The sequence below is a fragment of the Colias croceus genome, chromosome 2, assembly GCF_905220415.1.
Source record: "Colias croceus chromosome 2, ilColCroc2.1".
Lineage (NCBI taxonomy): Eukaryota > Metazoa > Arthropoda > Insecta > Lepidoptera > Pieridae > Colias > Colias croceus.
Genome location: NC_059538.1, coordinates 10,533,301 through 10,556,028, shown reverse-complemented (window position 1 = coordinate 10,556,028; position 22,728 = coordinate 10,533,301). Strand labels below are relative to the sequence as shown.

General features: G+C 32.2%; 1 protein-coding gene across 2 annotated transcripts in view; it reads left to right on the top strand.

The window, feature by feature from the left end:
* The first annotated feature begins 11,853 nt into the window (after positions 1-11,853).
* LOC123700279 (acetylcholinesterase-like) overlaps positions 11,854-22,728 on the top strand; it is a 40,357-nt gene continuing 29,482 nt past the window's right edge. Inside the window, exon 1 of one of the 2 annotated variants that reach the window (XM_045647456.1) lies at positions 11,854-11,949. The gene's annotated coding sequence lies outside the window, so the exon portion shown is untranslated. The remainder of the gene's footprint in view (positions 11,950-22,728) is intronic. The other variant, XM_045647464.1, reaches the window with a different exon arrangement.

Genomic DNA, 22,728 nt, shown 5'->3' with positions numbered 1-22,728 from the left:
GAGCCCGTCGGAGTGGGGAGCGTGAGGTTTTTTCGTTACGGAATTTCTCGATTCGTTTCCCGCGCTCAAGGCCCGCGATAGAAGCTATGCAATAGCTTAATAAAAATGAAATACATGATATTATGCTGTTGGGCAGCCCTATCATAATGATTTCCTTTTAAAGATGAGCGCCAGTTTATGACCTATTTTATTATTATCTTAATGTAGAGTACAGCCGTAAATGTTCAGCAGTTTTATACGATGCATTTACTTTCATCCATTAAAACGATGCGCTTGCAGGAATATTAGGGTTGTGTAATTAATATTTTAAATTCATTTTAAATATTAATTTAAATTTTGAATAATGCTACAGTTTTATTATTCTACTAGTTCAGGGTTTATTTTACAATCTGTTGCACTAGATTGTTGTTAACTTGTTATTAACTCTATAGCATTTTTGAAAATGTTCACATTTTTTTAAACTATAATATATTATTAGATATGTATTTCAAATCTTAGATTATGGACATTATAAGCATTTTTTCTGTTAGTTCTCTTCATCAGAAAGTACTAATTATTTAAGTCATCATATATATTATTTAAAAGATATTACTGAAAAGTATGTTCAATAAGTTAATTAATATATTTTGGCTTTTTGCAACTGAGATAATTTACTCTGGTTAAACTCGTTTGAAGTAGTAGAGCATAGGTACGCAATAAAATAGTAATTACTACTCGACCTCACCCGTATAATAGTAAAGTTTTAATGCCTGTAAAATAATGTTCGTTCATCAATAGATGATATAATTAAATAATATGGTTATGTTAACGAAGAATTATGTTTATCTATTTATTAAATGTTTTCTACTAGTTCATAGTACTAATTTTAGCGAGGTAGGTATCTACCAAAGAAAAGTTCCTTAGTCATGCGGTATACGGTCATACGGTAAAAGTTCCCTAATCATAATAACAGGCTTTTTTGGTCATTTTGGTATTATCATCATCATCAGCCCATATATATTATGTTGCCACTGGTGGGACACGGGCGTCCTATGAGGGTTACCTAGCCATAATCCACCACGATGGCCGCATCACGGTGACACCGCGCAAATTAATTGAACAAGCAATTTATTTCCTGCACGCTCGAACCCCGGACTTTTCGACTTGAAGTCCGAGGTGCTCACCACTGAGCCACCACTGCTGTATTTTGGTATAGGTACCTACTACCTACTACCTAGTCACATTATCGAGTAATACACACACCTCCGTCCAAACCTGTAATTTAATTTAAGAGTGTTTAGCGGTATAAGTAAAAAGTGCGGGGGAGTGAAGCTGTGAACATGAGTAGGTATTTATATTAAATTACAAATAAAATATAATACTTCCCATTTACGAAGCTCAGTGACCTAGAAATACAATTTTATTGTAGCTCTCAAGGCCGAGTAAGATTGTAGAGTATTATTGTTTTGCAGCAATACAATAGAAAGAAATATATTTTCTTAGCGAATTTTATTTTTCTTTTTATTAGAGTATGAATAAAAGAAATTAAAACTATTTTTAGAACGTGATTGGTGATTGTTTTGTGTTTTTGTACCATTGTCCGTGAGTTTTGTTCCCAATTCAGGCCAGAATTATTTTATACAAATTTTCGCGTTGACGCTGAAAATATAGTGTTTGAAATGAAGTATAAAAAAGGATCATATTATCAAGATTTTTATCATGGAGCGATTTAAATTTAAAATTTTATTAGGTACTCAAAACTATATGACCTGAAAAGTATATGATCATAATATTATTGTTAATTAATAAATAAAGAAAAAATAAATATATTGAGATCTCTTCATTGTAACATACATTATAACTGATGTTACAATTTAATGTAGCCAGGATGACCTGTATTTACTCCTCTCTGGACACAAAACGTTTACTTTTTACTCGTAAAGGAATGAATTTTCTTTAAAGGTACAAGAAAATAGTACTTAATATAAGTATTATATGCGTTCCGCCTCTCTTTTTGACGTTATTTCAAAAAAAAACCTAACCTAAAAACCTTACAATTCCAAAGCTAAAGGTGACATTCCACCGTTCTCATAACGGTGTGAAGTATTGGTTTATTTTTAAACGACCATTAGAGCGCAGTCGACAAGTATCCAAGAAATTTAATTAGAGTTCTTGCGAAATTAACCCAATAAAGATGTCGAGATAAGAGTTTTCGGGAGCAGTGTGTATTCTGCAACCGGTCGATATGATTTTCGTCGTGCGATATTTTATAAGTACCTATTACAAAGTTGGGTAAACAATTAAATTTTGTATAAAATCTATAAATGATTAAGCAAGCTGAAAAATTCATAATTAAATGAGCCCGTTTTTCCTTATCCCCTCGTTGGAAAATAACTTCTGTGGAGGTATAGGTCATAATCTACCACCTTATCTTTTTTAAGTGGGTAAATCTTGCATAATATGCCCACAGCCCCCGGGGAAGGAGCCGTGGGTTATGTCGGATTTTTACCGACCTAAACCCGACTGTGTTCCGTCGAGCCGCAAATGATGGGGCCGCGGGTATTGTGTCGAATTCTTCCGCGACATAATCTACCACCCTGGGCGATTGGCAATTGCAGGTTGGTAAATGTTAATCGTCGAACGTTTTCATTATTGTATACATAATATAATGTTATTTTTCTCACGAAATTTTCCTTCTTGATTGGAGAAGTGGTTATTAACCCATAAGTACAATGTTTGTTAAAATAAAGTATGTATGTTGGAATTTCATGCTATTCTATTTTGATTAGATATCAGCATCAAATTTACGAAAAATTACTAAAATAATAAGTATTGGCGAGATATATTTGAGAATACCCCACCAACACTGAAAAATGGCCGCGAAGGTATTCCACGCGACATTTATTTGTAATTAAATTCTTTCAATGTTGCGTCTAAAAATAAACGTGATTTCCCAATTTTAGGGTAATATTTTAGTGGTAAGCATCATTTTTAAAATAGGTCCATATGTATTTTATATCAGTGCTATTTGAATGAGTGCAGCATGATTTAATTAAAATATTTATTAATTTCAACGTTCCTAAAATTTGATTTTTGTATATTTACCTCTAAAATGTTAATATTTATCACCACAGATCAATGAACGATACTTAATTGTATAAAATATAATCTACCGTAGGCTCAACGTTGCATACTGCATTGTGCTATAATATTCCGCATTGCGTCCGATGCACTCGCAATTAATAACCTATAAGTAACGAAAAAGATGACCCCAATATATTAAACGTAGTGAGCGAACGAGCAAGGGTCGTAGGTATATTGTGAAATAAACCGGCGTTATTGGGAATGGAACGGAGATTCTATTATGTTTGTATGGTCCTGTGAAGAATCTGATTATTACAAAGAAGAATATGACAAAATATTTTTCAGGACGAAGATGTTTTATAGGAGCTAGTGGTAAATATTTCGCAATAAAAGGTACCGGTGCCTATGTTCTTTCTCAGGGCCTAAAGATTGTCTGTGCCAAATTTCATCAAAATCGGTTGAGAGGTTTAAGCGGGAAAGCGTAAAAGATAGACAGACAGAGTTACTTTCGCATTTATAATATTAGTAGGAATTTTAAGAGGAATGTCGATAACGTAACAACTAAACTAAAATAGTCCTTACTTATTATGGAATTAAACAATAAAGCGAACTTAATAAAAATCCGTGTCAAACGTTTTAGCTTGAAAAAGAGTGAAAAACGAAATTACTCGCAGTTCCAATTGAGCAACTGCACACGTCCAATTTACGTTGACCCACCCTATGTAGAACTCCTATTTGAAAGATATAGTCAAAGGTAATGAAATACCTGAGTTCTTCATTAAATGGATCTCGCTCACGGATGCCGGACGCGATTCATTTGAAATTTGAATTTGGACCCTATTGTATTGTTTTCATCTGGTATTTAGCGGTATTGTTCAATTTTCCGCATGAAAAGCGTACCATTTCGCGTTTACGGTATAGATACAGAGATGTATTGTTAATTCCTGCAAGCATTGTTCATTAAAAATTAAAATTAAAACTTTTTGAAATTAAAGCTGGATTATAATAAAACACCCCTTCACGTATGAAATTTAAGGAAATTTCTGTCACTCAATATTTTACAGCAAATCTATAAAATATAATATGCTGCGTAAAGTATATGATATAATCAAGTAAAACAATCATTATAGTAGTAATCGTAGATTTTATTTAGAATGTAATATTTACTATGTAAACTTATGAGAATGAGAATATTATTATCAGTTGCTCTACATGTCCGTATTAGCATTTTGACCTTTACGTAATAGGAATTAAGTCTGTTTTAAATGTCAAACAGATTGGTCGACTTTACATAACCGTAGTACCATGATGATACCTTACCATTATTCAAATTGTGCAATCATTTGATATATAGCCTTACTCCATGTAATATAGTTTATTGATTGGACAATATCAGATTCGTAACTAGACTGCTGGCTAACTTTGGGGCCCTATTTCTTGATGTTTATGCAGTCTTTTCCTAGGGTAACATCAGATCTGAACCTTCGGGCTGTTTATAACTTTAGGGCACCCAATTCTTCATCTATATGTGGTTAGTCTTTTATTGAGCAATATCAGATTCGAACCTTGCCTTGTTTACAACTTTGGAGCATCATGTTTCCAAGTCGGTTGCTTTCTAACACTGCTCAGTAACTTTAGGGCCCCATTTGCATTCAGTTGCCCCAAGTCCGGCCTATACAGGTATATTTTCAAAGAGTTATTAAAAGTTGAATGCGGATAAACGTTGTATTACGGTGTGAACGTTTTATTGTTATCGCGATATCTGCAGTGATCGTTTTTGGATTGAATCCAATTCACCTGAACATGTAAAGCCAGGTGATTAATTTGAATATTCATTGGCGCATTTTATTCAAAGCTAGATGCGGATGAAAATGAGTTCAATGTAAAATAAGGTAATGGTAGTGTATCCATATATATGTCTCTGTGAGGAAGATAAGCATATAAATACTGCGTAAATATTAAGTAAGTATCATTTAGCGTCTTTTTGAACCAATTTCATCAAAATTTAGCACAGAAAGAGATTTATCGATTATGAAATAGCAAGTTGAAATTTATGCTGTGCAAAAACGAGGAGACGTGAAAGCTACTAGATAAAAAAGGTAATTATTTATTCTATTGACTCAAACATTACCTGAACTAAATAGCTTATAAGTATAATATAATTAATACGCTAATAAGTTAAAGTTACACTTTTCAAACTGAAGTTAAACTCTCGAGTTTAATTTTAAATGGCTCATCCAAAAATATGTGATATGCTCCGAGCCAGTCCGGTTGTATTGCGCAAGCAAATTTAGGCAATTTGCTTCGTTTAATTAATATGCGGTTTGGAAATATCTCCGATTAAGCTTGCATACAACTGAAACAATGTGTAAGCACAAATGTTCAGGTTATTTAAGCATTACATGTTTGAAGGAATAAATTGAATGGAAAGCGAAATTAACAGTTGAGTGAACCTATCTTCTCCTATTTTTCCTGACTTTTTTATCGCCATGTTAATATAAATCTTCTTATTATCTTTCGTACAAATCATTAAGCGTAGAATGGTTTACTAATCGAAGCCCTTTATTTCATACTGAAAAGTAAACGCGAAAGAGCGATTCATGAAACCCATACATACCAACTTACTCATACTATAAAATATAACATATAACTTACTTAATCATATACCTCTACAGCAATAACAGTGCACAGAAATATACATAAATGTATTGCATGACCCAAATAAAAACAAAGTCATCAAGTCAAACTAGTGGAAGTTAGATTTGTTTTCATCACTATGACCTCTTAACGACAAAAGAGATAGCTTATGCAAAAGTGCTTTATAAGTATGTTCGCTACGATATTAATTTAATCTGTTACAGGGAGGTATTTTAGCGGGGCCCTATGATTTTGTATGGAAGTATTGAAAAGTTTTCATGATATTTTAGAAGGGTTAATTTAATGGGGTAGGTTAGAAGGTTAATTTGCAATTGATGAGCACTGCTAAGATTTTGGTGAGTGTATTGCGAAGATTACATAAAGAGATGTCTGGAAATATTATCTTATTCTCTCTAGAAGAAAATAAAAGGATTTAGTATAAAAATTTCTTGCTCCCTAAATCAAATCAAATAAAAAAATTCAATCTATTACGTCATGAAATCACTTTAAATTATTTGGGACGCCATTAATAATATTCTTGATATAGAAAGGTATTAAAGGTACTATATACATCTAAAAAATACGACGCACTACTCCCCGGGCCCTTGTACATTCAATCCAGGCCAGCCTCCCTGAAATTATTACTTTAATATCAGTTTACCGGTACACTCGACCGTCGCTCCATCACTATAATGAATGTATTATTTACATTGCCTGTGCTTTATGTGCGATGACGTCATGGTTTTTATTAAAATCACCACTTTTATATAGATTGGTCCGCGGCACAGTTTTCGGTTTGATGCTTTTTGTTATATCTTTTGTTTTACGGCGGCTTAGCGATTGTCAAACGTTCTCGATTCATTGGTGGATATTAAAATTGGCGTTAAATAGTAAATACTACGATATTAAACAGTTTTACTTATTTATCACTGAATGAACATTAAAACGATATAATCCCTACTTATATTATAAATGCGAAAGTAACTCTGTCTGTCTGTCTGTTACTCAATCACGCCTTAACTACTGAACCAATTTGCATGAAATTTGGTATAGAGATATTTTGATACCCGAGAAAGGACATAGGATAGGTTTTATCCCGGAATTCCCACGGGAACGGGAACTATGCGCGTTTTTCTTTGACTGCGCGGGCGAAGCCGCGGGTGGAAAGCTAGTTTATTCATAATTCTTTAAAAAATATATTGTACATTTTATGTAATCACTTTCTTACTATGACTTAATTTGCCTTTTCTATATAATAAGTATTGTACCTATATCTAAAAAAACTGCGATAGTCAGCAATCCCTCATCAATTACTTATATTAACATAAAAAAAATTGTAGATAATAATGAATATTTATAACTGTTTCTTATATTAATCGACATGTAATATAAAACGAGAAACATCAGTAACGTAAGAACAAAAAATATTATAAATGAATGAAATATTATTCCCTTTTTTAAATACATTGCTGTTAGTGAGTCAGTAACTTTGTATGTTTATTTGATACTGATAACATTGTATGGAAGGACATAAAACTAGATAAATCGTTCTGTTACGTAATAAGTATAAATTGCTTTTAGTGTTTTGTTACGTACTTCAAATTGCGATTTCCACTGTAACTGTATCAATATCTCAGGACAATTTTCACACACGGCACGATCTGATCCCATCTATGTCCATCACACAAATATTTGCCCCGGGTGGGAATCGAACCCACGACCTCTGGCTTGGAAGGCAGGGCCACTACCAATCAAGCCAACCGGTCAGTCAATGATTTATCTTCGAGATTATTGGTTTAATATAAAGTAAATGAATTTGTAATAATAACTTTGCTCTTTTTCATAATTACTATACCTATATTAAATTATTTATCATTATGTTCTTTAGAAACTGAGTTAGAAACGGATTAATGGTTGTATAAAAAAGTTTAATTTCTCGCTTGAAAAATAGTTTCAAAGAAGACGAGGGGATTGTTAAATGTTCGACTTATAGATTAAATAAAAATGTGCTGAAAATTGCAGGAAACATAATAAATAAGCGGAAATCTAATTAGTGGAATAAATTACTAAGAAACGAAGGAATGAATTACAGTGCAATACCATACAGTGCAATAAAGCCTCTTCGCCAGTAAATCGAAGATAAAAATTCATCCGTAATAAAAATGATTGTACAGTAATGTCGCATTCCGTATCGCAATGCAGCGCGATGAAAAATGTATACTGTAAGCAATCCAGCGGCCGAATCGTACAGCCAAATGTGTTACATTGCTCTATCGGTTAAATGACCCATGAAAGTGCACTTTGAAGTGTGTATATAAGGAGGAATGTACTACGTTTCAGGTCGGTATCGTTTGAGATCCGCGCGATGAAAATTTTATGCCATAAGCGCCGCTTCAATAAATCCACTTTGTACGAAATTTGAGCAGTTTCTCGTCTCATGGCCGGGTGGGAATTTTAAGTGACGTATACAACTTCATTGTAACTGGATCAGTTGAAACAATTATTTATTTGGGGCATGCATTTGCATTACTTATGCTGACCTAAACTAGAACGTTTTGGTGGAAATGGTTTGACCTTCGTCCGATTTTTTCATAGCAGTCCATCTTAGTTTCGTCTTAATTCCACAAGTGAATGGAAAATTCAATACAGATGATGAATTGATATACTATGCATTTTATTAGTGCTTCTTGAATAACTTTTTTCAACTAGTTCCATTATTTTCCATACATCTATGAGTGCATTTTCTTTATTACAAAGCCTTACACAGATTCATATCGAAACAGTACCATCTTCCCAATGTTTTAAGATTTAAATTAGCAGGTTATTGTATAAACAAATAGTTCCTAGTGAACTATACAAAGAGCATTGTAATTAATTTCATCACTTAGTCTGAATTAACATTTTTGAATCATTTTCTAAGTTATATTTTTAGTGAAATATATAATTAACATGCTACTGCTATAACATACAACATTTACAGCATGAATACACAGAAAGTAGGTAAATATGATTTGCAGCAAAAACACAAACAACACTTATACCCGCAAAATAAACAACTACTAGGGTTTGGGAAAGAGTACGACAATCCAATTTAATTTGAACCGTATTTTATATATTCTACTTAATAAAAAAATTAACTAACAAAATTATTATACAGCTCTTCGTCTTACAAATAAACTTGTACTAGATACATAAAATTGTAATACAAATACAAAATAAAGCAAAAATTATAACAACAATTTCGTGTAAAACTCTTTAAACTGCAAAGCAAACGGACAACACAATTGCTTTTCCCGAAACTGTAAATGCACGGCACTTTCTTTCCGAGAAAGTAAACAAGGCCCATATTTTACGTGTTTGCGAAGTAGATAAATACTAGGTTATGAGAGCTGAAATGCTGTTTGTGCTTTATAGGCATAGTAGGGCTGTCGACTCGTTTGCCATTACCAAATGAGGCTGTCGTTTATGAGACATTTGAAATGAACACACCTATTAAATGTATATAAAACCATGTAAGAACATCCAGTTGCATCACATATTATGTTGTTCATATTATAAGAAAAAGAAGGAGCTTAAAGCACGATTATATGCAAATTTCATAAGAATCTAGGTTGACACTAAAAACAATATTTAACATTTTGAAATAATTGACAACCCTAGAACTCTCTTTCGCTTAAATTCTTAGCATTCTATGCTTTATTTCCTGCCCCTTAAATGTTAAATTTCTTTACTAGGTCAGCTCTAAACGATGTGGTAGTCATATTGTGTTCTCTGTAAATGTTGTCTTAGTAAAGGAGTGTACTGGAGATTCATAACAATTTTTTACGTAAAATAATATTTAGAAAGGCAATATTTAATACATCTCTTAAACCTTTAACTGTTAAAATATTGTTATGCAGATTGTTTCTATGCTGAAAACACACCCAGTATAAATTTTATAAAATACACTGAAATGGGCCTGATTTATGTAGCATTATCGAGTTGTATAAATTGCGACATGATGGTGAGACTGTATTCGCGTCGTCTAGAGTATATTTCAAATTATATCGTATTTTAATAATATAATTTATATAATAATACGACCACGCACGCATGTATTCCCTCCATAGAGATGATGCTTATTACAATGTAAATTTGACAATTCATGCATCTATCATAGTGGTATGAGGACACATGTAGTCACCATGTAGTGGATTGCAGCGGACTGTCATTGAAATGAAAACGTGAAATTTCGACTACATTGATTAAAATTCAAGAACTAAGTACTGGTTCCTTTTTGCTATATAGTTGAATACAAATAAAAATAAAACAGAAACTTTGTATATCATGATATGTATCATTAAATAGGTAAATGATGTTTCATGTTCAATTAGGATAACCATAATGAAAAAAAAAACCAGGAATTATTTTTATGGTTGCCTGGAGGAGATTGCTTTTAAGCAATAAGGCCGCCTATTGTACACTTTTCAATTCTATGTATTCGTTTATTTTTAATTTCTCTTACATGTACAATGAAGTGTCATAAATAAATAAATAAATGTATATTCTTTCAAAAATCATGATTATCAATAAGCAAGCTAAGGACATAACAATTATATTACTTCTTTTATAACCTTTCTATTAATTAAAGCTTACTTCATTAATTTTAACAAGCTCAACGAAGAATAGGTTTATACCAAAACATAAACAAATTATTAGGTAAAAATCCTTTAACGAAGTATAGCCGGTCAGCTATCGAGGAATTTTATTAAAATTGAGTTAGCCGAGTTCGTAGTTGTTGTGCTGTTAATGAAAGGATTACGGTCAAGAGGTTTCGATGTTTATTTCTAGTTCGAAAATAAACAGATCGTGGAAGTACTATTGAAGTTAAAGTTCGGTTTGGACGGATTGGATTCTGTTATTTAATTAATTGATTAATTTGATTACTATTAAGTATTTATCGACGGTTTGGAAAGCAGTTTTTATAGCGTAGAAGAAAATAAGTACTACAAACTACTTATAACTTTTTTGTTGGTCATGCTTCAGGTATGATTAGATGTTTAGATATTTATAAAAAATGAATTGTTGTTATTAAATGTATGAAATAGAACGTAATATTTATATCATTACTCGGTTATATGATATACCGAAAAATCTTAATGTATTTTATGTTTTCACGGTTAAACATGATGAACATAATTTGATGATATTTGGAAGTTAGGTAGATGAGCAGCCGTAATTTTATATGGGCCATTGCATTTCAGTTATAAGCCTAATGGGGTAAAAAAAATGGGAAGGCTCAAGGCAAAGCAGAGGGATATTAAAAGAAAAAAAGCGGAAATAATTTTTAATAGTTTATTTAAGTGCTAGGAAGTATCGACAATCTTAATTAATCAAATCGTGACTAATATTACATAGATTAAACTCATGTTAAATGTTTTCCATCGGCAAATTACTGCTTAGAGACAATTATTAGTGATTCTTTTTACAAAACATTGATGTAAATGTCCTAGTAGTTTATAGAAATAATGTAATCCCAAAACATTTGTTTGTTTTTCAAACTACGAAACCATTTGAAATCATCGAGATATATGTACTACGTAGTACATATATCTCGATGTTTGAAATACATATTGTCTTAATAATCTAATCTGGGCGGATCGCTAAATTTCGTTAAAATGATAGTTATTATACCATTTTTCTAATTTATTTTTGATTAAGATGGTTGGAAATAGAGCTATGTTTATATATATGAGACTGAAGATGGCTCCTTGGATTTACCAGATTTACTAAACACCCGATTCCTTTACCTCAATTCCATCAGAAAGCAAATCCTCAACAAATATTATCAAAAAGCTTAAATCCAAAATCTATAATGCTAGGCCATCCGGGGAACTTTGTTTCCCGTTCATTACGAAACGATTTAATACTTTTCTCATCGATACACCTTACATTGCGCAATTCGTCCTTATATTTCACGAGATAAGGTAAACTTACACAGCGATGTAAAGCTTGGCATGAAAAATGATCGTTGGGGGTGTGTACATATGAGTAGAGGCGAGTAGGTCCACAGATCGAGCCTACAATGCACGTTGTTTATCCGCTAGGGCGCGGGGGAGGGTGCGGGTCGCGCGGGGAGGGGCTCTTGGCCGGGCCCAGAGCATTCAGTCTGAAGCCGCCCTCCGTAGTAGTCGCACGCGACCGCGAGTGCACCAGTGCCCATAAACGATCCGACCTTCATACCGAAAGAACGAGACGTCTATATATTTGGTAAGTTCGGTAAAAAAAACTTTAAAAAAGTTCGCTCGTCTCATTAAGCGTCACCACCGTAGCCGCTACGAGTGCTACGGGGCTACGGAGTCTAATGTGTATCGAGTGTTATCGCGGGTATTAGCGATTCTTGAGGGTCACGGCAAGGTCTTGCTTATCATTAAAGGGGGTTGCCGGTACGTGGAGTCGAACCGAGTGGACAATACGCGGTCTCCACGCCCGCTGTCATTTCAGCGTAATTGTCCCGAAAGCCTCGACCTTGTGCCGCTAACGGACCATGACTTCTTTGTTCGATAGGACAAGACAATTATGTAATTTAACAAAATTCATGTATTATTATTATATGAGGGATGATTCAATTTAAGAAGGAATATATGGAGGTTTACGTTTTGATTATTTTTAAGATTTCTTATAGCTAGAAGTATCTATACATGTAGGTAGGTATGTTTAAGACCGATACTAGTTTAGATTAATATCAAAAGAAAATGTATTAAACGCGTTCTACGTATTTGGTTATATCAATTAATTTGATTGAAATCGTAATGAGAAATACACATTTATAATAATTCCAAAATGTATGCGTTGAATAAATTCTATGGAAAATAATATTATCTTCAAAAGATTTTCCTACATATGAATTTAGAATCAAATGTTGGGAGGATAATTAGGATAGTTAGTCCTATATCGTTAGAAAGCGTATACGAGAGGGTATATTATATTAATATATTGTGTAGTATATAATAAATGGTATTCGAAGTATTATTCGCATATGTATCCCATATTATTATGTTGTTGGATTTATGTGCATCCCGACTTGAAATAAATGCGAATGTTTTAACAACTTCATAAAAAAATCAACAATCAACACCCTAATTTTAATTTATTGAAATTACAGATTAAAAAAAATTGGTTTCAAATAAAAATAATAATCAATTAAAAATAAAAATATATAAAATCAACAAACAAAAAAAAAATATTATAGAAAAGTAAGCAAAGTGTACCAAGCTGTGGTACCAAGATATGAATCGGGTACATACCTACTATTCCCAAATTATATTACACAACGACTATGAAAAAATTTTTGGAATATTTCACATTTCATTGTTATGGATATTAGGCGACGACTCTATCGTTCTAGATTTTATAAAAGAAAAATAATAATTGTAAAGAGAAAATGTAACCGTCTCGCTTATAGTATTATCGCGTGAAGGTGATTTATTCTGTTTGTAAAATTCGTATTATGAATGTTTGATTTATAACCACACAGTTTTTTATTAAGTCTAGACGTATAATGTTCTTATTATGTGCATGATACAATTTCAAATACATCGGAACGGAGATATAACCTTATAGGATCACAAGTAAACATCAAACTCAAACATATTATACTTATTAAGCTATTGCATAGCTTCTATCATGGGCCTTGAGCGCAGGGACCGAATCGAGAAATTCCGTAACGAAAAAACCTCACGCTCCCCACTCCGACGGCCTCGGAGGTGTGGCTTGAAGGCATGCTATGCAATAGCTTTACCGCGGCAGTCCCCGAGTGCCACACGTCTTTTTTTTTTTACTAATAGGAATATGCAGTTCGTGAACAGCCGGCATGAAAGTTTACATGATATGATTCGCATTTCAATTTATATAAATTTTTCAATACAACTTTACAATCAAAATAACAAAGAGACCAAACTGTGGTAATAAAGTAAGAAAATTCTTACCTTAGGCTTTTCAAACCATACTAACATTTAAACCGTAAACATTAAATCCATACAAATGGGGGAGAACTGCTACTTTTTGAACACAACGACTGTACTCTTTTTTATATGATAGAAACGAGAAGAGTTTAACTAGAACTTTAATATTATAAAATACTAGCGGTCCGCCCCGGCTTCGCCCGTGGTACCTACATGTTTAAACTATCCTATCTCTCATGTTGAATCGAACTGCACATGGTGTTGCGAATTTTATTATAATCGGTTAAGTGGTTTAGGAGTCCATTGAGGACAAACATTGTGACACGAGATTTATATATATTAAGATATCAAATGATGGAAGAGAAATAAGTGTATAAGAGCTGGCACCTCATAAACACTTTGGCGCTCTTCACAAATGGATATTTGAATTTAAATTTGTGTTTGATATTTAGCACGTAACATTAGAAAATTAGAAATGGAAACCGTTTTTAATTCAATATAATGTTATGCTTCTTGGTTTAAGTCTACGACATTTCTAAATTCGAAGTAATTTTATGGTTAAATTTTTCGTTAAATGGAATTCTACTACATAATATTATCAATTACGAATATTTAGATGCATTTTAAGGTTCTGAAACTTATAATTCTATAAACTAGTATGGTATAATTAAATTAAACACTTGAGGTATTCATATTTGCAGCAAATATCTAGAAACATTGGAATGGAATGAAAACATACTATTGAAATGAGTACTTAAAAAAAAAATATTTTGCTAAAGCACTCAAGTTGTAGCGCATTGTTTTAAATTGATTACTAATACTATATTTGTATAATCTCGGTATTATCTTTCTTTTTTAAAATAAAAAACATAAATAAGCCAAATCAGTTCACCCGTTATCCAGTTTTAGCGAAACAAACACACAACAACTATCAAAATAAACATATTTGGATTTTTTAGCACTTGTCGCGTATTATTTTTGAGATATTTGAGAAAATACATATTTATATGCCGACGGCTAAGAATCCTACCGACCGACGCTTATTACTTCAGGGACCAGCTATAAAAAAATATTATAGCAATGCTTTTGCAGATATTTTTACGCTGTTAAACAGAGATGGCAATATGGAAAATATATGTTGCATCTCTGTCTTGCAGCATAAAACGGCAATAAATTGAACATAATAAAATAGGTGATATTTGATGGAAATAGATGATTTTTAGTTCAAATCGAAGTTATTAGATTTTATTGCGTATGTATGTATGCATTTTTTATTGTTTGTATATTTCATGTAATAGAATAATTTATGAATCTAATGCATACACACGTGCTATATATTTTCGATAATTTAATCAATTATTATAAACGATATAACTTTCTATATACTGTGGTAACACTGACAATAAATTGAATACACTTTAGTTCCGCAAATTAGGATCACGCATAAGTACGACGTATATAAGTACCTACACAAGATTACTCAATTAACAACAACAAAACAATTAACAATAAATAATTAACAACAAAACACCAAATACTCCACAATACATAATCTAAAATATCTTTTTCAAAATCAGTTAAGGACTATGACGTGTTAATGACCGCTGTCGCGACGATCGCCCACGCGTGTTTTGGTAGACGGCTCTGCCCACGCCACAGCTGATTACCACGTGGTAGTGTAAGGCTTTCGGTGACGTCATGTGGAGACGTGGAGAGAAAGTAGAAGATTTTGATGACGTCATATGGAAACGTGCTTGAAAAGTAGAAGGGATGTGCAATTTTGAGTATCTTTTCTCAGTTGAGTGTAAGGTTTTGATGACATTATTTGGAGACGTGCTTGGTACTTTTATAGCCGCGTAGATGTAGCTATAAAAGTATGAAAGTTTTTAGTGAAGAGATGATTCGAACAAATAGATTTATGTATGATATTGGGTACTTATTTGATTATTATTAATGGCATAACTGGATATTAAATGACGTGATATGAAATAATTTTTATTCACAATATTACATTATAAGCTTTGAAACTTTTTTGTCGTCACAATAAGCAATAATGCAGGAGAAAGCATCGATGTTGCAAATACGTTACTAAAGTTCGTGTAAAAGCTGAGGTGATAAGTGATTTATGACAAGGAATAATAAAGATAAACTATAGATTTTAGATAGCGAATGCCTTAATTGCCTATTTGTTAAAACTAAATATAGGCGCTCGTTTTGTAGGCCATGGGGCAGATTCATATCAAAGAAGAAATGCCAAGGATATCTCGGTTGTAACTCACTTAATAATAGTGGTTTGGTGAAAAACATCGTTTATTCAGATAATGTATTTCCATCGCATAACTCAGGCCCCGGAATCACGGACACAATAGAAAATCTGTTTTGTCGTGGACCGATCGGGCCGCTCGGGGCTCAATGGGTTAAAATACTAACGTTTTATAGCTTGATCCTATCATGGGATTAGTTTGACATTTTAAGGAATATTTTGGAACAGGACATTATGTTTTTTTATTTATTCCAAAAATGGATCAATAACGTCCTTTGCAACAACAAATCTCATATTTTTTGTATCGAGTTGTTATAAACTGTTGTTTTGTAATTCGTAATGTAATCAGCAATTGGATAACTAATTTAAAAACATATAGCGTGTAGTACACTATTTGTCTGCGTTTTAATTCAATTTATCATTCCAAGTATAGATGTAAATTAGATTACTCTTATACTGAGTCGTATGGAACTCACGTCTTTGTAGTGGATCAAAGTTGTACAATATATCTATCGTTTCTTTGTAATAATATCTTTTGTAACATTATGAAAATATATTATTTGGTAAACCTGATATGAAATAGTGCTAGCACTATTTCTATTTCTACTAGCCATACAAGGAGTGTTGAAAATGAATGTACTATACTGTGCTGAAAATTAGATTATTATGTTTTAATGACTTTCCCAAAAGCGACAGAAGTTAGAAATGTGTGTCCAATATTTTTTACTTACATAAACTTGTCATAATTAACTTAGCCTAGCTAAGCCCGGTTAAACTTTTTAGTAAGTTTTAAGCGTTACACTCCTAAGAGTTTACTCTAAAGTAATTGTCATGCGCGAAGACATGTAATTGTGCCTGCCCTAAAAGTGGTCTTACTAACACATATTCTTCTTTCATAAATATATTCGCAAACCACAAGTACATCATGTGACAGCGATTTTGTCATGATACACAATTGGTCGGCAAAGCGTCAATTCGTAATTGAACAGATTGAATATATCACCACGTATCCGTTGTGAACGACATTTTATTATAACTGTATTTGACAATAGCTTACGAGTAGCGACTGGTGTTCTTCATAGTGCATTGTGGAAAGTGCATTTTATATGTTTGAGAGGCGATAGGATAGAAAAAGTGGGAGTTTTATTGATTGATAACTTACCTTCTTAATTTGCTTCTTGTTGATTCTTATTGTGTTGAATAGCATATAAGAATCTAGGAGATTAGAGACTAGGATATACATTATACATATATAAATATATAAAATTGTTCAGAAATTAATGATTTTTGTAATTTTAAAGACGATTTATGCGTGTAAAATCAGTGGTATAGATATATTTTGAGTCAGTCGAAAGCAGTAAGAGCATTTTTTGTTTAAAACGTGTTTGTGATAATTTTTGAAAACTGGGAATCCTGGTTTTAAAAGACACATTTCACATCATTAACGAAAACACTGACCATTGATCTCTATCTGTGTAAATTCTCAACAAATGAATATCGAGCTTTTGTTTATTTATTTTTGTTCTATTTATATGGCCACTGTTTGGTTTAGTTTGTAAAATGCGTAATTGAATGACGTCACTGCTCTTGCTGTTCACAACATGTAAACAAGATGATATATTGTGAACTTCTGGCCGCATTATAGCTTTGTTTGTTTTCGTATTTCCCTATAACGTAACTATCATAAGCTAGTTATATGAGTTGCCTATACTCATAGATACTAATTTAATAAAAATATTATTTAACAATTGATGGATATTGATACCGATCTAAAGCAGTTAGGAGGCTGATTTTTTCCGGATCAACAAGCGTGAAGCCAGGGCAAGATAGATGTGAAAAGTTCCAGAACATTGCCTTTGATTAAAACACATGTCTTAAAATAAATAATATTTCTTTCAATTTAATCAGAGATGTTATACAAAAAATTACTACATTGGCTTTTTGGAGCCAAAAGCGAATGGAATTAATTAATAATAATACATTGTTCTTTATCTTATCTATTGCAAAAAGCTCTCTAAACACTCAAATCCTTATAAAATCATCCAAATTGATACAGTTGTCTTTTACAAAAGTTAAACAATCACGTTCGATACGAACTTTCGGTTTTATCACAATATTTATAGAATTCGCTTTCAAATTAAGACTTTCCAGTTTATTTCTAGATCTTGTCCGTCCTAAAAAGTTTTCAGGTTATTTTTACCGGTTAATTTTTATCTGTTAATTTTCTGTCATTATGAGAGTCTGTTTTTTGTGAGTTTTATGTTAAATAAAATTTATCTAAATTTTATCTTTGATTCATGTGAAAAAATGTGACATGCAAAAAGTCAATTAAAACAAAAACCAAGTTCTATGTGGTTCTATCTTTAAAATAAACACAAATTACAATTTAATATGGATATCGTTTTAATTTGATTGAATCTGTGTGCTTACAAGTCTCTCATGGGTATAAACTAAACCAGATTCTTTAAATAATAGGTTTATATTCATTTTATTCTATTCATTTTTCAATATTTTTGTACTAAAGTATATATTCAAAATATAGTCATATAACCGCAGTACTCGCAAACTTCTAACAATAGTATATAATCGTTTAAAAACGGATCGAACATTCCCAAAAGGCGTTTATTCCAAGGCATGTCCTTACCTTACCGCATTTAAGGCGGCTCGGGCCATCCATCGTTGTGATAAATTGTTACCACTCACGAAGGCAGAAGGTCAAGTTCTTTAGCTATCGAATGTAGCTATCATGGCTTATGTTGAATTTAATATATAATTTTGCTTCTGAATTGTTTAAGTTCATAGAACAAAATTGTAGTTTAAATCTAGCTTTAAAACTATACGAATAGTATAAAGCTGAAGAGTTGATTTGTTTGCATGTTCGCGCTAATTTTAAAAACCACAGGTCCGATTTCAATAATTATTTCACTGTTAGATAGTCTATCTATCGAGGAAGGTTTTAGACTATATTATCACGCTAAGAGTAATAGGACCGGATCAATGCAGGTAAAACCGCAGGGCACAGCTAGAATGTACCTACATACTAAATTGTGAACAAATCGGGGAGAGACACACGTACACGTGCTTACGAACCCTTAAAATTAGTAATTTTTTAATGTCGTATCACGTATTAAATGTGTAACGAGGAATCAATTAAATTTTCAACAATGTTTAACAAATTTTTATGCTTTTTAATAATTACAATACTTACATAACAATTGAGTTTCACTGATATGCAATCAGTTTCTTAAATAATTAAAATTGTTATCTATATATATTATATAAGCCAAAATGTTTAAAAAATTTGATATTAATTTAAGTTATTATGATGACTAATTATTTAGAAACTCAAATCAAACTCATTTAAACTATACCACAGAGTCCACAGATTTAATATAGTTGCATTCTTTTCTTAAAGCCGGAAAAAATGTCAGAGGAACAGCGCAGTCTATATTCCATTTTCCTGTAATTAGCATTACCTCTTTAGTAATAGCCCTTTTGTTAGCTAGATGTTAGGGATGGAGTATGCCTAAGGATATAATTATGAAGATTATAAAGTATTAATAAGTAGGTAAAATTTATAAAATGCTTAATATTATCCTATCCTACTTTCTACTTAATATTATAAATGCGAAAGTTTGTGAGGATGTGTATGTGTGTGTTTGTTATTCTTTCACGCAAATACTACTGAACCGATTACAATAAAATTTAACACACATATAGAGGGTAACTTGGATTAACACATAGGATAGGTTTTATCCCGGAAATCCCACAGGAACGGGAACTATGTGGGTTTTTCTTTGAAAATGCGGGCGAAGCCGCAGGCGGAAATCTAGTAAATTTATAAACGCGAAATGTTGTAAGGATGGATGGACGATCGGTATATTTACGCGGCAAAACTTATTGTTGTTTAATATATTGTTTGTTTGGCTAATTGAATGTAATTTGTTCAGACGCACAATTTAGCATAGTACTTTTTTAATTACCACGTCAGTTAATCCTATACACAGACACAACCGTTGGCTAAAACTAGCATCAAATGACTATTTCTAGACCAAAAACGAAATATTAAAATAACTTTTAAGCTATACAAAATATTCTTGTCTTAGCCCGTCCTGTTTTTAGCTCAGGTTAAGATTGTATAAAATATATTATACATACAGGTCAACTAGTGTGTGCTCAATTTTATTAAAAAATCTGTAGTGAGATATATAACAAGGTTTCTTTTTTTAAATTGTCAGAGATTTTTTATTCATGTGTTCTTTTAAAAATATAAATAAAAACTCGAATTAAATATTTCTTTGTTGATAAACATTTAGATGACACTTCAATTAATTATTAAATACCTATCAAGTTTAACAGTTGTTTTAAATATAGAAGAAAATGAGAAATGAAATGAAATCAAGTGAAATCATTATTATTAATTTGAATTGATTTTACAGCTGTAAATCAATTCAAATTAATAATATTTGCGTATAAAATAGTGGTTTATAATTCAACAACGAACAAGTTAGGTGTAAATCTACAGAGTTTTTAAATTAAAATTGCAAAAAAAATCTGACCGAGAAAAAGAACATAAACCATTGAGATAATATTACTACGTATGGAGGAGAAACCACGAACAAAATCTGTGCGCCATTTTTTTGCTCTAATTAAGTTTTAAAAATTATTATCTAGTTAGGTAGGTACTTACCGATGAAAGTTATTCCTTTGCACTTTTCTGTATTATTTGTGCAATATCGTAACACACACGAAGGCATATTTGATGCGTTTCACTTTAAAACAAATAAAAAATGAGCGTGCAGTTAAGCCATATGGCTTATTGTGAGCAGAACATAAGTGATGTAGGCGGTATCGTCTCCATATTATGTTTATCTCAATGACATAATCATGACAAAAAATTGACCCAATCTAATTGATTGATTCGTTTTTTAAATATAATTGGAATCATTAAAACGTTCTTAATTTAAAAGTTATTAATTCAGCCAGAGTAATTAAATGGAAAATGAAGGGAAAATGCTTTTTAAATTCGCATTCCACTGGAAACGAAGTACACTTCATTGATTAATCGACGATAGAACTAGAAATGCTCTTTTTGCGGAGTAGCTTTTATCTAAGTATAAGAGCTTCGTTCATCGTCCGTTAAAGTTGATTGCTAGGCCCTTGACACATGGCGCGTGGGAAATTAAAAATAAACAGATCGGAATGAATGGGTAATTTATGAGGTTTCATAAGTTTAGCGTGGCGTAGGATGCGTAGCCGCTCTATAATAATTATAACAATTATTACAAAGTAAATGATATAAGAATAGACTTTAATTTATTTTGTAAACCTTTTAAAGTGATATTCTTGATGGCAAAAATTTTCTTAAATACCGGTTCCTACTTTGGTTATATTTGACGTTTTATACACAAACGACACCTTGCACTCGCCGTCAGTTATTAAAATTTTAAAATTCATTAGAATTTTGCATCGTTTGTTTATCATTCATCCATCACTCGAAATGCAGTATTATTTTTGAGACGCCAAGTATACACCGGGCCTAACCGCACCGCACCGGCGCATGACGCAGGCAGCCGCAGTGCGGTACATGCGAGCGGAATACGACACCACAGCTCTCATTAATCGGGACCTTGGATAGACACTTTTCCACTAAACGATACTTTACTCAACTGTGGAAGCGACTGTACTTCATAAAACGCAGATGGAAAAGCAAAGGGCTTTGCGCATACAGCCTAGTCTAATATCAAAACAGTTCGGAAATGGAACATCGATGACATTTCGTTTTAATTCTCACTCATCTTCTATATAAAAATTGCAATATGTTAAAAGAGTAGTTTTAATTAAAAGGACAATGTAAAATAATCCAAATTTTCATTCACATACAAATTTAATTATCATTCAATAGCCTTGTTAACGGAATCCCTTAATGGTACGCGAATAAATCGCTTATTCATACAGCAAATTTGGATACATTTGTATAATATCCAGTCTGGTAAATTTAACATATAGGTAAGCATAAAACTCGTCACATGATTGATGAGGACGGCGTGACAAATGAGCCTCATTTGTGGTAAGCACGTGCTGCGTGATAATCACGTTAAATATTTTATAATCTGTATTTATGTTCTTGACGTTTGATTGTATCTGTGACACTAATGATATTTGTTTTGTGTTAATTCAAGTTAATTGTTTGTTGTTGTTATTGACAATACTAAATAAAAAAATAGTCGGTACCTACTCAAATTTCGACGGACCGAAGGACGTTTTTTAAAAAGACAAGATTTAATTTAAACGTCTTTAATATGTGCTCTCTACATCCAGAATGAAAACTTAAACTATAAACTTATCGTTAAACAAAAATGCAACGCTGCAATCTATGTTCTAAGAAATACAAAATGCATTAAGGCGATGCAGGGTGGCCGTAGTTATGCTGCGTTAACAAATACGATATCACATGCATGTACTGCGGGTTGCCCCGACATAACTCCTCCATCCTCAGTTTCAAGAAAATCTGAAGGATTTTCTTGAATACATATTTTTCTTAATTTAGACTTAATTACTACCACAATTACAATTATAATTACGATTAATACAAAAGTTATAATGTTAATCGCTCCGACGGCACTATTCACTGTACTACTAAACTGGTTTTCACTATTTTCACTATTTTCAATTAAATGCCTAAGCATATTTATGTCAGTTAAATTTGCACCCTTCAGGTTAACAGGCTTCCTGTCGGTCGGGAAGTTCATCAAATTTGGTAATATAATTTTTGGTAAACTTGGGTATATAATATCAATTCCATTTACTTCATATTTCTTT